The sequence below is a fragment of the Neoarius graeffei genome, assembly GCF_027579695.1.
Source record: "Neoarius graeffei isolate fNeoGra1 chromosome 18 unlocalized genomic scaffold, fNeoGra1.pri SUPER_18_unloc_1, whole genome shotgun sequence".
Taxonomy (NCBI): Eukaryota; Metazoa; Chordata; class Actinopteri; order Siluriformes; family Ariidae; genus Neoarius; species Neoarius graeffei.
In genome coordinates this window covers 1,454,538-1,466,559 of record NW_026869982.1, presented here as the reverse complement: position 1 = coordinate 1,466,559, position 12,022 = coordinate 1,454,538, and the positions used below count along the sequence as shown (strand labels likewise).

The 12,022-nt window shown below is 45.7% G+C and overlaps 28 pseudogenes; all 28 read left to right on the top strand.

Annotated features, from left to right (window-relative positions):
* The first annotated feature begins 21 nt into the window (after positions 1-21).
* On the top strand, positions 22-140 carry LOC132879012 (5S ribosomal RNA; annotated as a pseudogene).
* A 242-nt stretch (positions 141-382) lies between these two features.
* On the top strand, positions 383-501 carry LOC132879011 (5S ribosomal RNA; annotated as a pseudogene).
* Positions 502-743: 242 nt separating this feature from the next.
* On the top strand, positions 744-862 carry LOC132879010 (5S ribosomal RNA; annotated as a pseudogene).
* Positions 863-1,104: 242 nt separating this feature from the next.
* Positions 1,105-1,223, top strand: LOC132879009 (5S ribosomal RNA; annotated as a pseudogene).
* A 444-nt stretch (positions 1,224-1,667) lies between these two features.
* On the top strand, positions 1,668-1,786 carry LOC132879008 (5S ribosomal RNA; annotated as a pseudogene).
* A 450-nt stretch (positions 1,787-2,236) lies between these two features.
* Positions 2,237-2,355, top strand: LOC132879007 (5S ribosomal RNA; annotated as a pseudogene).
* A 242-nt stretch (positions 2,356-2,597) lies between these two features.
* Positions 2,598-2,716, top strand: LOC132879006 (5S ribosomal RNA; annotated as a pseudogene).
* A 242-nt stretch (positions 2,717-2,958) lies between these two features.
* On the top strand, positions 2,959-3,077 carry LOC132879004 (5S ribosomal RNA; annotated as a pseudogene).
* Positions 3,078-3,319: 242 nt separating this feature from the next.
* On the top strand, positions 3,320-3,438 carry LOC132879003 (5S ribosomal RNA; annotated as a pseudogene).
* A 440-nt stretch (positions 3,439-3,878) lies between these two features.
* Positions 3,879-3,997, top strand: LOC132879002 (5S ribosomal RNA; annotated as a pseudogene).
* Positions 3,998-4,239: 242 nt separating this feature from the next.
* On the top strand, positions 4,240-4,358 carry LOC132879001 (5S ribosomal RNA; annotated as a pseudogene).
* Positions 4,359-4,600: 242 nt separating this feature from the next.
* Positions 4,601-4,719, top strand: LOC132879000 (5S ribosomal RNA; annotated as a pseudogene).
* A 242-nt stretch (positions 4,720-4,961) lies between these two features.
* Positions 4,962-5,080, top strand: LOC132878999 (5S ribosomal RNA; annotated as a pseudogene).
* Positions 5,081-5,495: 415 nt separating this feature from the next.
* LOC132878997 (5S ribosomal RNA) lies at positions 5,496-5,614 on the top strand (annotated as a pseudogene).
* Positions 5,615-5,856: 242 nt separating this feature from the next.
* LOC132878996 (5S ribosomal RNA) lies at positions 5,857-5,975 on the top strand (annotated as a pseudogene).
* A 450-nt stretch (positions 5,976-6,425) lies between these two features.
* On the top strand, positions 6,426-6,544 carry LOC132878995 (5S ribosomal RNA; annotated as a pseudogene).
* Positions 6,545-6,786: 242 nt separating this feature from the next.
* Positions 6,787-6,905, top strand: LOC132878994 (5S ribosomal RNA; annotated as a pseudogene).
* Positions 6,906-7,147: 242 nt separating this feature from the next.
* Positions 7,148-7,266, top strand: LOC132878992 (5S ribosomal RNA; annotated as a pseudogene).
* A 242-nt stretch (positions 7,267-7,508) lies between these two features.
* LOC132878991 (5S ribosomal RNA) lies at positions 7,509-7,627 on the top strand (annotated as a pseudogene).
* A 450-nt stretch (positions 7,628-8,077) lies between these two features.
* On the top strand, positions 8,078-8,196 carry LOC132878990 (5S ribosomal RNA; annotated as a pseudogene).
* A 242-nt stretch (positions 8,197-8,438) lies between these two features.
* On the top strand, positions 8,439-8,557 carry LOC132878989 (5S ribosomal RNA; annotated as a pseudogene).
* A 445-nt stretch (positions 8,558-9,002) lies between these two features.
* On the top strand, positions 9,003-9,121 carry LOC132878988 (5S ribosomal RNA; annotated as a pseudogene).
* A 242-nt stretch (positions 9,122-9,363) lies between these two features.
* Positions 9,364-9,482, top strand: LOC132878987 (5S ribosomal RNA; annotated as a pseudogene).
* A 425-nt stretch (positions 9,483-9,907) lies between these two features.
* LOC132878986 (5S ribosomal RNA) lies at positions 9,908-10,026 on the top strand (annotated as a pseudogene).
* A 242-nt stretch (positions 10,027-10,268) lies between these two features.
* Positions 10,269-10,387, top strand: LOC132878985 (5S ribosomal RNA; annotated as a pseudogene).
* Positions 10,388-10,842: 455 nt separating this feature from the next.
* On the top strand, positions 10,843-10,961 carry LOC132878984 (5S ribosomal RNA; annotated as a pseudogene).
* A 455-nt stretch (positions 10,962-11,416) lies between these two features.
* On the top strand, positions 11,417-11,535 carry LOC132878983 (5S ribosomal RNA; annotated as a pseudogene).
* Positions 11,536-11,777: 242 nt separating this feature from the next.
* LOC132878980 (5S ribosomal RNA) lies at positions 11,778-11,896 on the top strand (annotated as a pseudogene).
* The last annotated feature ends 126 nt before the right edge of the window (positions 11,897-12,022 follow it).

The following is a 12,022-nucleotide window of genomic DNA, read 5'->3' as shown; positions in this document are numbered from 1 at the left end:
GCACATTTCCAACTAACTGTTGCTTATGGCCAAACCACTCTGACAACGTCTGATCCTGTCTGATCTCAGAAGCTAAACAGAGTTGGGCCTGGTTAGTACTTGAGTGGGAGACTGCCTAGGAATACCAGGTACTGTAAGCATTTTATTTTGTCTTCTTGCAGAAATCGACAATGCCTGATCCTGTCTGATCTGAGAAGCTAAACAGAGTTGGGCCTGGTTAGTACTTGAGTGTGAGACTGCCTAGGAATACCAAGTACTGTAAGCATTTTATTTTGTCTCCTTGCAGAAATCTGTTTGAATTTTCCTTCTGCTCGCAAGGCAAGAATTTTCCTTCTGGGCGCAAGGCAAGGCAAGAAAAACGGCACATTTCCAACTAACTGTTGCTTATGGCCAAACCACTCTGACAACGTCTGATCCTGTCTGATCTCAGAAGCTAAACAGAGTTGGGCCTGGTTAGTACTTGAGTGGGAGACTGCCTAGGAATACCAGGTACTGTAAGCATTTTATTTTGTCTTCTTGCAGAAATCGACAATGCCTGATCCTGTCTGATCTGAGAAGCTAAACAGAGTTGGGCCTGGTTAGTACTTGAGTGTGAGACTGCCTAGGAATACCAAGTACTGTAAGCATTTTATTTTGTCTCCTTGCAGAAATCTGTTTGAATTTTCCTTCTGCTCGCAAGGCAAGAATTTTCCTTCTGGGCGCAAGGCAAGGCAAGAAAAACGGCACATTTCCAACTAACTGTTGCTTATGGCCAAACCACTCTGACAACGTCTGATCCTGTCTGATCTCAGAAGCTAAACAGAGTTGGGCCTGGTTAGTACTTGAGTGGGAGACTGCCTAGGAATACCAGGTACTGTAAGCATTTTATTTTGTCTTCTTGCAGAAATCGACAATGCCTGATCCTGTCTGATCTGAGAAGCTAAACAGAGTTGGGCCTGGTTAGTACTTGAGTGTGAGACTGCCTAGGAATACCAAGTACTGTAAGCATTTTATTTTGTCTCCTTGCAGAAATCTGTTTGAATTTTCCTTCTGCTCGCAAGGCAAGAATTTTCCTTCTGGGCGCAAGGCAAGGCAAGAAAAACGGCACATTTCCAACTAACTGTTGCTTATGGCCAAACCACTCTGACAACGTCTGATCCTGTCTGATCTCAGAAGCTAAACAGAGTTGGGCCTGGTTAGTACTTGAGTGGGAGACTGCCTAGGAATACCAGGTACTGTAAGCATTTTATTTTGTCTTCTTGCAGAAATCTGTTTGAATTTTCCTTCTGCTCGCAAGGCAAGAATTTTCCTTCTGGGCGCAAGGCAAGGCAAGGCAAGGCAAGGCAAGGCAAGGCAAGGCAAGGCAAGGCAAGGCAAGCAAGGCAAGGCAAGGCAAGGCAAGGCAAGGCAAGGCAAGGCAAGGCAAGGCAAGGCGCACATTTCCAGACTGTTGTTTACGTCCAAACCACTCTGACAATGCCTGATCCTGTCTGATCTGAGAAGCTAAACAGAGTTGGGCCTGGTTAGTACTTGAGTGTGAGACTGCCTAGGAATACCAAGTACTGTAAGCATTTTATTTTGTCTCCTTGCAGAAATCTGTTTGAATTTTCCTTCTGCTCGCAAGGCAAGAATTTTCCTTCTGGGCGCAAGGCAAGGCAAGAAAAACGGCACATTTCCAACTAACTGTTGCTTATGGCCAAACCACTCTGACAACGTCTGATCCTGTCTGATCTCAGAAGCTAAACAGAGTTGGGCCTGGTTAGTACTTGAGTGGGAGACTGCCTAGGAATACCAGGTACTGTAAGCATTTTATTTTGTCTTCTTGCAGAAATCTGTTTGAATTTTCCTTCTGCTCGCAAGGCAAGAATTTTCCTTCTGGGCGCAAGGCAAGGCAAGGCAAGGCAAGGCAAGGCAAGGCAAGGCAAGGCAAGGCAAGGCAAGGCAAGGCAAGGCAAGGCAAGGCAAGGCAAGGCAAGGCAAGGCAAGGCAAGGCAAGGCAAGGCGCACATTTCCAGACTGTTGTTTACGTCCAAACCACTCTGACAATGCCTGATCCTGTCTGATCTGAGAAGCTAAACAGAGTTGGGCCTGGTTAGTACTTGAGTGTGAGACTGCCTAGGAATACCAAGTACTGTAAGCATTTTATTTTGTCTCCTTGCAGAAATCTGTTTGAATTTTCCTTCTGCTCGCAAGGCAAGAATTTTCCTTCTGGGCGCAAGGCAAGGCAAGAAAAACGGCACATTTCCAACTAACTGTTGCTTATGGCCAAACCACTCTGACAACGTCTGATCCTGTCTGATCTCAGAAGCTAAACAGAGTTGGGCCTGGTTAGTACTTGAGTGGGAGACTGCCTAGGAATACCAGGTACTGTAAGCATTTTATTTTGTCTTCTTGCAGAAATCGACAATGCCTGATCCTGTCTGATCTGAGAAGCTAAACAGAGTTGGGCCTGGTTAGTACTTGAGTGTGAGACTGCCTAGGAATACCAAGTACTGTAAGCATTTTATTTTGTCTCCTTGCAGAAATCTGTTTGAATTTTCCTTCTGCTCGCAAGGCAAGAATTTTCCTTCTGGGCGCAAGGCAAGGCAAGAAAAACGGCACATTTCCAACTAACTGTTGCTTATGGCCAAACCACTCTGACAACGTCTGATCCTGTCTGATCTCAGAAGCTAAACAGAGTTGGGCCTGGTTAGTACTTGAGTGGGAGACTGCCTAGGAATACCAGGTACTGTAAGCATTTTATTTTGTCTTCTTGCAGAAATCGACAATGCCTGATCCTGTCTGATCTGAGAAGCTAAACAGAGTTGGGCCTGGTTAGTACTTGAGTGTGAGACTGCCTAGGAATACCAAGTACTGTAAGCATTTTATTTTGTCTCCTTGCAGAAATCTGTTTGAATTTTCCTTCTGCTCGCAAGGCAAGAATTTTCCTTCTGGGCGCAAGGCAAGGCAAGAAAAACGGCACATTTCCAACTAACTGTTGCTTATGGCCAAACCACTCTGACAACGTCTGATCCTGTCTGATCTCAGAAGCTAAACAGAGTTGGGCCTGGTTAGTACTTGAGTGGGAGACTGCCTAGGAATACCAGGTACTGTAAGCATTTTATTTTGTCTTCTTGCAGAAATCGACAATGCCTGATCCTGTCTGATCTGAGAAGCTAAACAGAGTTGGGCCTGGTTAGTACTTGAGTGTGAGACTGCCTAGGAATACCAAGTACTGTAAGCATTTTATTTTGTCTCCTTGCAGAAATCTGTTTGAATTTTCCTTCTGCTCGCAAGGCAAGAATTTTCCTTCTGGGCGCAAGGCAAGGCAAGAAAAACGGCACATTTCCAACTAACTGTTGCTTATGGCCAAACCACTCTGACAACGTCTGATCCTGTCTGATCTCAGAAGCTAAACAGAGTTGGGCCTGGTTAGTACTTGAGTGGGAGACTGCCTAGGAATACCAGGTACTGTAAGCATTTTATTTTGTCTTCTTGCAGAAATCTGTTTGAATTTTCCTTCTGCTCGCAAGGCAAGAATTTTCCTTCTGGGCGCAAGGCAAGGCAAGGCAAGGCAAGGCAAGGCAAGGCAAGGCAAGGCAAGGCAAGGCAAGGCAAGGCAAGGCAAGGCCAGGCAAGGCAAGGCAAGGCAAGGCAAGGCAAGGCGCACATTTCCAGACTGTTGTTTACGTCCAAACCACTCTGACAATGCCTGATCCTGTCTGATCTGAGAAGCTAAACAGAGTTGGGCCTGGTTAGTACTTGAGTGTGAGACTGCCTAGGAATACCAAGTACTGTAAGCATTTTATTTTGTCTCCTTGCAGAAATCTGTTTGAATTTTCCTTCTGCTCGCAAGGCAAGAATTTTCCTTCTGGGCGCAAGGCAAGGCAAGAAAAACGGCACATTTCCAACTAACTGTTGCTTATGGCCAAACCACTCTGACAACGTCTGATCCTGTCTGATCTCAGAAGCTAAACAGAGTTGGGCCTGGTTAGTACTTGAGTGGGAGACTGCCTAGGAATACCAGGTACTGTAAGCATTTTATTTTGTCTTCTTGCAGAAATCGACAATGCCTGATCCTGTCTGATCTGAGAAGCTAAACAGAGTTGGGCCTGGTTAGTACTTGAGTGTGAGACTGCCTAGGAATACCAAGTACTGTAAGCATTTTATTTTGTCTCCTTGCAGAAATCTGTTTGAATTTTCCTTCTGCTCGCAAGGCAAGAATTTTCCTTCTGGGCGCAAGGCAAGGCAAGAAAAACGGCACATTTCCAACTAACTGTTGCTTATGGCCAAACCACTCTGACAACGTCTGATCCTGTCTGATCTCAGAAGCTAAACAGAGTTGGGCCTGGTTAGTACTTGAGTGGGAGACTGCCTAGGAATACCAGGTACTGTAAGCATTTTATTTTGTCTTCTTGCAGAAATCGACAATGCCTGATCCTGTCTGATCTGAGAAGCTAAACAGAGTTGGGCCTGGTTAGTACTTGAGTGTGAGACTGCCTAGGAATACCAAGTACTGTAAGCATTTTATTTTGTCTCCTTGCAGAAATCTGTTTGAATTTTCCTTCTGCTCGCAAGGCAAGAATTTTCCTTCTGGGCGCAAGGCAAGGCAAGAAAAACGGCACATTTCCAACTAACTGTTGCTTATGGCCAAACCACTCTGACAACGTCTGATCCTGTCTGATCTCAGAAGCTAAACAGAGTTGGGCCTGGTTAGTACTTGAGTGGGAGACTGCCTAGGAATACCAGGTACTGTAAGCATTTTATTTTGTCTTCTTGCAGAAATCGACAATGCCTGATCCTGTCTGATCTGAGAAGCTAAACAGAGTTGGGCCTGGTTAGTACTTGAGTGTGAGACTGCCTAGGAATACCAAGTACTGTAAGCATTTTATTTTGTCTCCTTGCAGAAATCTGTTTGAATTTTCCTTCTGCTCGCAAGGCAAGAATTTTCCTTCTGGGCGCAAGGCAAGGCAAGAAAAACGGCACATTTCCAACTAACTGTTGCTTATGGCCAAACCACTCTGACAACGTCTGATCCTGTCTGATCTCAGAAGCTAAACAGAGTTGGGCCTGGTTAGTACTTGAGTGGGAGACTGCCTAGGAATACCAGGTACTGTAAGCATTTTATTTTGTCTTCTTGCAGAAATCTGTTTGAATTTTCCTTCTGCTCGCAAGGCAAGAATTTTCCTTCTGGGCGCAAGGCAAGGCAAGGCAAGGCAAGGCAAGGCAAGGCAAGGCAAGGCAAGGCAAGGCAAGGCAAGGCAAGGCAAGGCAAGGCAAGGCGCACATTTCCAGACTGTTGTTTACGTCCAAACCACTCTGACAATGCCTGATCCTGTCTGATCTGAGAAGCTAAACAGAGTTGGGCCTGGTTAGTACTTGAGTGTGAGACTGCCTAGGAATACCAAGTACTGTAAGCATTTTATTTTGTCTCCTTGCAGAAATCTGTTTGAATTTTCCTTCTGCTCGCAAGGCAAGAATTTTCCTTCTGGGCGCAAGGCAAGGCAAGAAAAACGGCACATTTCCAACTAACTGTTGCTTATGGCCAAACCACTCTGACAACGTCTGATCCTGTCTGATCTCAGAAGCTAAACAGAGTTGGGCCTGGTTAGTACTTGAGTGGGAGACTGCCTAGGAATACCAGGTACTGTAAGCATTTTATTTTGTCTTCTTGCAGAAATCGACAATGCCTGATCCTGTCTGATCTGAGAAGCTAAACAGAGTTGGGCCTGGTTAGTACTTGAGTGTGAGACTGCCTAGGAATACCAAGTACTGTAAGCATTTTATTTTGTCTCCTTGCAGAAATCTGTTTGAATTTTCCTTCTGCTCGCAAGGCAAGAATTTTCCTTCTGGGCGCAAGGCAAGGCAAGAAAAACGGCACATTTCCAACTAACTGTTGCTTATGGCCAAACCACTCTGACAACGTCTGATCCTGTCTGATCTCAGAAGCTAAACAGAGTTGGGCCTGGTTAGTACTTGAGTGGGAGACTGCCTAGGAATACCAGGTACTGTAAGCATTTTATTTTGTCTTCTTGCAGAAATCTGTTTGAATTTTCCTTCTGCTCGCAAGGCAAGAATTTTCCTTCTGGGCGCAAGGCAAGGCAAGGCAAGGCAAGGCAAGGCAAGGCAAGGCAAGGCAAGGCAAGGCAAGGCAAGGCAAGGCAAGGCAAGGCAAGGCAAGGCAAGGCAAGGCAAGGCAAGGCAAGGCAAGGCGCACATTTCCAGACTGTTGTTTACGTCCAAACCACTCTGACAATGCCTGATCCTGTCTGATCTGAGAAGCTAAACAGAGTTGGGCCTGGTTAGTACTTGAGTGTGAGACTGCCTAGGAATACCAAGTACTGTAAGCATTTTATTTTGTCTCCTTGCAGAAATCTGTTTGAATTTTCCTTCTGCTCGCAAGGCAAGAATTTTCCTTCTGGGCGCAAGGCAAGGCAAGAAAAACGGCACATTTCCAACTAACTGTTGCTTATGGCCAAACCACTCTGACAACGTCTGATCCTGTCTGATCTCAGAAGCTAAACAGAGTTGGGCCTGGTTAGTACTTGAGTGGGAGACTGCCTAGGAATACCAGGTACTGTAAGCATTTTATTTTGTCTTCTTGCAGAAATCGACAATGCCTGATCCTGTCTGATCTGAGAAGCTAAACAGAGTTGGGCCTGGTTAGTACTTGAGTGTGAGACTGCCTAGGAATACCAAGTACTGTAAGCATTTTATTTTGTCTCCTTGCAGAAATCTGTTTGAATTTTCCTTCTGCTCGCAAGGCAAGAATTTTCCTTCTGGGCGCAAGGCAAGGCAAGAAAAACGGCACATTTCCAACTAACTGTTGCTTATGGCCAAACCACTCTGACAACGTCTGATCCTGTCTGATCTCAGAAGCTAAACAGAGTTGGGCCTGGTTAGTACTTGAGTGGGAGACTGCCTAGGAATACCAGGTACTGTAAGCATTTTATTTTGTCTTCTTGCAGAAATCGACAATGCCTGATCCTGTCTGATCTGAGAAGCTAAACAGAGTTGGGCCTGGTTAGTACTTGAGTGTGAGACTGCCTAGGAATACCAAGTACTGTAAGCATTTTATTTTGTCTCCTTGCAGAAATCTGTTTGAATTTTCCTTCTGCTCGCAAGGCAAGAATTTTCCTTCTGGGCGCAAGGCAAGGCAAGAAAAACGGCACATTTCCAACTAACTGTTGCTTATGGCCAAACCACTCTGACAACGTCTGATCCTGTCTGATCTCAGAAGCTAAACAGAGTTGGGCCTGGTTAGTACTTGAGTGGGAGACTGCCTAGGAATACCAGGTACTGTAAGCATTTTATTTTGTCTTCTTGCAGAAATCGACAATGCCTGATCCTGTCTGATCTGAGAAGCTAAACAGAGTTGGGCCTGGTTAGTACTTGAGTGTGAGACTGCCTAGGAATACCAAGTACTGTAAGCATTTTATTTTGTCTCCTTGCAGAAATCTGTTTGAATTTTCCTTCTGCTCGCAAGGCAAGAATTTTCCTTCTGGGCGCAAGGCAAGGCAAGAAAAACGGCACATTTCCAACTAACTGTTGCTTATGGCCAAACCACTCTGACAACGTCTGATCCTGTCTGATCTCAGAAGCTAAACAGAGTTGGGCCTGGTTAGTACTTGAGTGGGAGACTGCCTAGGAATACCAGGTACTGTAAGCATTTTATTTTGTCTTCTTGCAGAAATCTGTTTGAATTTTCCTTCTGCTCGCAAGGCAAGAATTTTCCTTCTGGGCGCAAGGCAAGGCAAGGCAAGGCAAGGCAAGGCAAGGCAAGGCAAGGCAAGGCAAGGCAAGGCAAGGCAAGGCAAGGCAAGGCAAGGCAAGGCAAGGCAAGGCAAGGCAAGGCAAGGCAAGGCGCACATTTCCAGACTGTTGTTTACGTCCAAACCACTCTGACAATGCCTGATCCTGTCTGATCTGAGAAGCTAAACAGAGTTGGGCCTGGTTAGTACTTGAGTGTGAGACTGCCTAGGAATACCAAGTACTGTAAGCATTTTATTTTGTCTCCTTGCAGAAATCTGTTTGAATTTTCCTTCTGCTCGCAAGGCAAGAATTTTCCTTCTGGGCGCAAGGCAAGGCAAGAAAAACGGCACATTTCCAACTAACTGTTGCTTATGGCCAAACCACTCTGACAACGTCTGATCCTGTCTGATCTCAGAAGCTAAACAGAGTTGGGCCTGGTTAGTACTTGAGTGGGAGACTGCCTAGGAATACCAGGTACTGTAAGCATTTTATTTTGTCTTCTTGCAGAAATCGACAATGCCTGATCCTGTCTGATCTGAGAAGCTAAACAGAGTTGGGCCTGGTTAGTACTTGAGTGTGAGACTGCCTAGGAATACCAAGTACTGTAAGCATTTTATTTTGTCTCCTTGCAGAAATCTGTTTGAATTTTCCTTCTGCTCGCAAGGCAAGAATTTTCCTTCTGGGCGCAAGGCAAGGCAAGAAAAACGGCACATTTCCAACTAACTGTTGCTTATGGCCAAACCACTCTGACAACGTCTGATCCTGTCTGATCTCAGAAGCTAAACAGAGTTGGGCCTGGTTAGTACTTGAGTGGGAGACTGCCTAGGAATACCAGGTACTGTAAGCATTTTATTTTGTCTTCTTGCAGAAATCTGTTTGAATTTTCCTTCTGCTCGCAAGGCAAGAATTTTCCTTCTGGGCGCAAGGCAAGGCAAGGCAAGGCAAGGCAAGGCAAGGCAAGGCAAGGCAAGGCAAGGCAAGGCAAGGCAAGGCAAGGCAAGGCAAGGCAAGGCAAGGCAAGGCAAGGCAAGGCAAGGCGCACATTTCCAGACTGTTGTTTACGTCCAAACCACTCTGACAATGCCTGATCCTGTCTGATCTGAGAAGCTAAACAGAGTTGGGCCTGGTTAGTACTTGAGTGTGAGACTGCCTAGGAATACCAAGTACTGTAAGCATTTTATTTTGTCTCCTTGCAGAAATCTGTTTGAATTTTCCTTCTGCTCGCAAGGCAAGAATTTTCCTTCTGGGCGCAAGGCAAGGCAAGAAAAACGGCACATTTCCAACTAACTGTTGCTTATGGCCAAACCACTCTGACAACGTCTGATCCTGTCTGATCTCAGAAGCTAAACAGAGTTGGGCCTGGTTAGTACTTGAGTGGGAGACTGCCTAGGAATACCAGGTACTGTAAGCATTTTATTTTGTCTTCTTGCAGAAATCGACAATGCCTGATCCTGTCTGATCTGAGAAGCTAAACAGAGTTGGGCCTGGTTAGTACTTGAGTGTGAGACTGCCTAGGAATACCAAGTACTGTAAGCATTTTATTTTGTCTCCTTGCAGAAATCTGTTTGAATTTTCCTTCTGCTCGCAAGGCAAGAATTTTCCTTCTGGGCGCAAGGCAAGGCAAGAAAAACGGCACATTTCCAACTAACTGTTGCTTATGGCCAAACCACTCTGACAACGTCTGATCCTGTCTGATCTCAGAAGCTAAACAGAGTTGGGCCTGGTTAGTACTTGAGTGGGAGACTGCCTAGGAATACCAGGTACTGTAAGCATTTTATTTTGTCTTCTTGCAGAAATCTGTTTGAATTTTCCTTCTGCTCGCAAGGCAAGAATTTTCCTTCTGGGCGCAAGGCAAGGCAAGGCAAGGCAAGGCAAGGCAAGGCAAGGCAAGGCAAGGCAAGGCAAGGCAAGGCAAGGCAAGGCAAGGCAAGGCAAGGCAAGGCGCACATTTCCAGACTGTTGTTTACGTCCAAACCACTCTGACAATGCCTGATCCTGTCTGATCTGAGAAGCTAAACAGAGTTGGGCCTGGTTAGTACTTGAGTGTGAGACTGCCTAGGAATACCAAGTACTGTAAGCATTTTATTTTGTCTCCTTGCAGAAATCTGTTTGAATTTTCCTTCTGCTCGCAAGGCAAGAATTTTCCTTCTGGGCGCAAGGCAAGGCAAGAAAAACGGCACATTTCCAACTAACTGTTGCTTATGGCCAAACCACTCTGACAACGTCTGATCCTGTCTGATCTCAGAAGCTAAACAGAGTTGGGCCTGGTTAGTACTTGAGTGGGAGACTGCCTAGGAATACCAGGTACTGTAAGCATTTTATTTTGTCTTCTTGCAGAAATCGACAATGCCTGATCCTGTCTGATCTGAGAAGCTAAACAGAGTTGGGCCTGGTTAGTACTTGAGTGTGAGACTGCCTAGGAATACCAAGTACTGTAAGCATTTTATTTTGTCTCCTTGCAGAAATCTGTTTGAATTTTCCTTCTGCTCGCAAGGCAAGAATTTTCCTTCTGGGCGCAAGGCAAGGCAAGAAAAACGGCACATTTCCAACTAACTGTTGCTTATGGCCAAACCACTCTGACAACGTCTGATCCTGTCTGATCTCAGAAGCTAAACAGAGTTGGGCCTGGTTAGTACTTGAGTGGGAGACTGCCTAGGAATACCAGGTACTGTAAGCATTTTATTTTGTCTTCTTGCAGAAATCTGTTTGAATTTTCCTTCTGCTCGCAAGGCAAGAATTTTCCTTCTGGGCGCAAGGCAAGGCAAGGCAAGGCAAGGCAAGGCAAGGCAAGGCAAGGCAAGGCAAGGCAAGGCAAGGCAAGGCAAGGCAAGGCAAGGCAAGGCAAGGCAAGGCAAGGCAAGGCAAGGCAAGGCAAGGCGCACATTTCCAGACTGTTGTTTACGTCCAAACCACTCTGACAATGCCTGATCCTGTCTGATCTGAGAAGCTAAACAGAGTTGGGCCTGGTTAGTACTTGAGTGTGAGACTGCCTAGGAATACCAAGTACTGTAAGCATTTTATTTTGTCTCCTTGCAGAAATCTGTTTGAATTTTCCTTCTGCTCGCAAGGCAAGAATTTTCCTTCTGGGCGCAAGGCAAGGCAAGAAAAACGGCACATTTCCAACTAACTGTTGCTTATGGCCAAACCACTCTGACAACGTCTGATCCTGTCTGATCTCAGAAGCTAAACAGAGTTGGGCCTGGTTAGTACTTGAGTGGGAGACTGCCTAGGAATACCAGGTACTGTAAGCATTTTATTTTGTCTTCTTGCAGAAATCTGTTTGAATTTTCCTTCTGCTCGCAAGGCAAGAATTTTCCTTCTGGGCGCAAGGCAAGGCAAGGCAAGGCAAGGCAAGGCAAGGCAAGGCAAGGCAAGGCAAGGCAAGGCAAGGCAAGGCAAGGCAAGGCAAGGCAAGGCAAGGCAAGGCAAGGCAAGGCAAGGCAAGGCAAGGCGCACATTTCCAGACTGTTGTTTACGTCCAAACCACTCTGACAATGCCTGATCCTGTCTGATCTGAGAAGCTAAACAGAGTTGGGCCTGGTTAGTACTTGAGTGTGAGACTGCCTAGGAATACCAAGTACTGTAAGCATTTTATTTTGTCTCCTTGCAGAAATCTGTTTGAATTTTCCTTCTGCTCGCAAGGCAAGAATTTTCCTTCTGGGCGCAAGGCAAGGCAAGAAAAACGGCACATTTCCAACTAACTGTTGCTTATGGCCAAACCACTCTGACAACGTCTGATCCTGTCTGATCTCAGAAGCTAAACAGAGTTGGGCCTGGTTAGTACTTGAGTGGGAGACTGCCTAGGAATACCAGGTACTGTAAGCATTTTATTTTGTCTTCTTGCAGAAATCGACAATGCCTGATCCTGTCTGATCTGAGAAGCTAAACAGAGTTGGGCCTGGTTAGTACTTGAGTGTGAGACTGCCTAGGAATACCAAGTACTGTAAGCATTTTATTTTGTCTCCTTGCAGAAATCTGTTTGAATTTTCCTTCTGCTCGCAAGGCAAGAATTTTCCTTCTGGGCGCAAGGCAAGGCAAGAAAAACGGCACATTTCCAACTAACTGTTGCTTATGGCCAAACCACTCTGACAACGTCTGATCCTGTCTGATCTCAGAAGCTAAACAGAGTTGGGCCTGGTTAGTACTTGAGTGGGAGACTGCCTAGGAATACCAGGTACTGTAAGCATTTTATTTTGTCTTCTTGCAGAAATCTGTTTGAATTTTCCTTCTGCTCGCAAGGCAAGAATTTTCCTTCTGGGCGCAAGGCAAGGCAAGGCAAGGCAAGGCAAGGCAAGGCAAGGCAAGGCAAGGC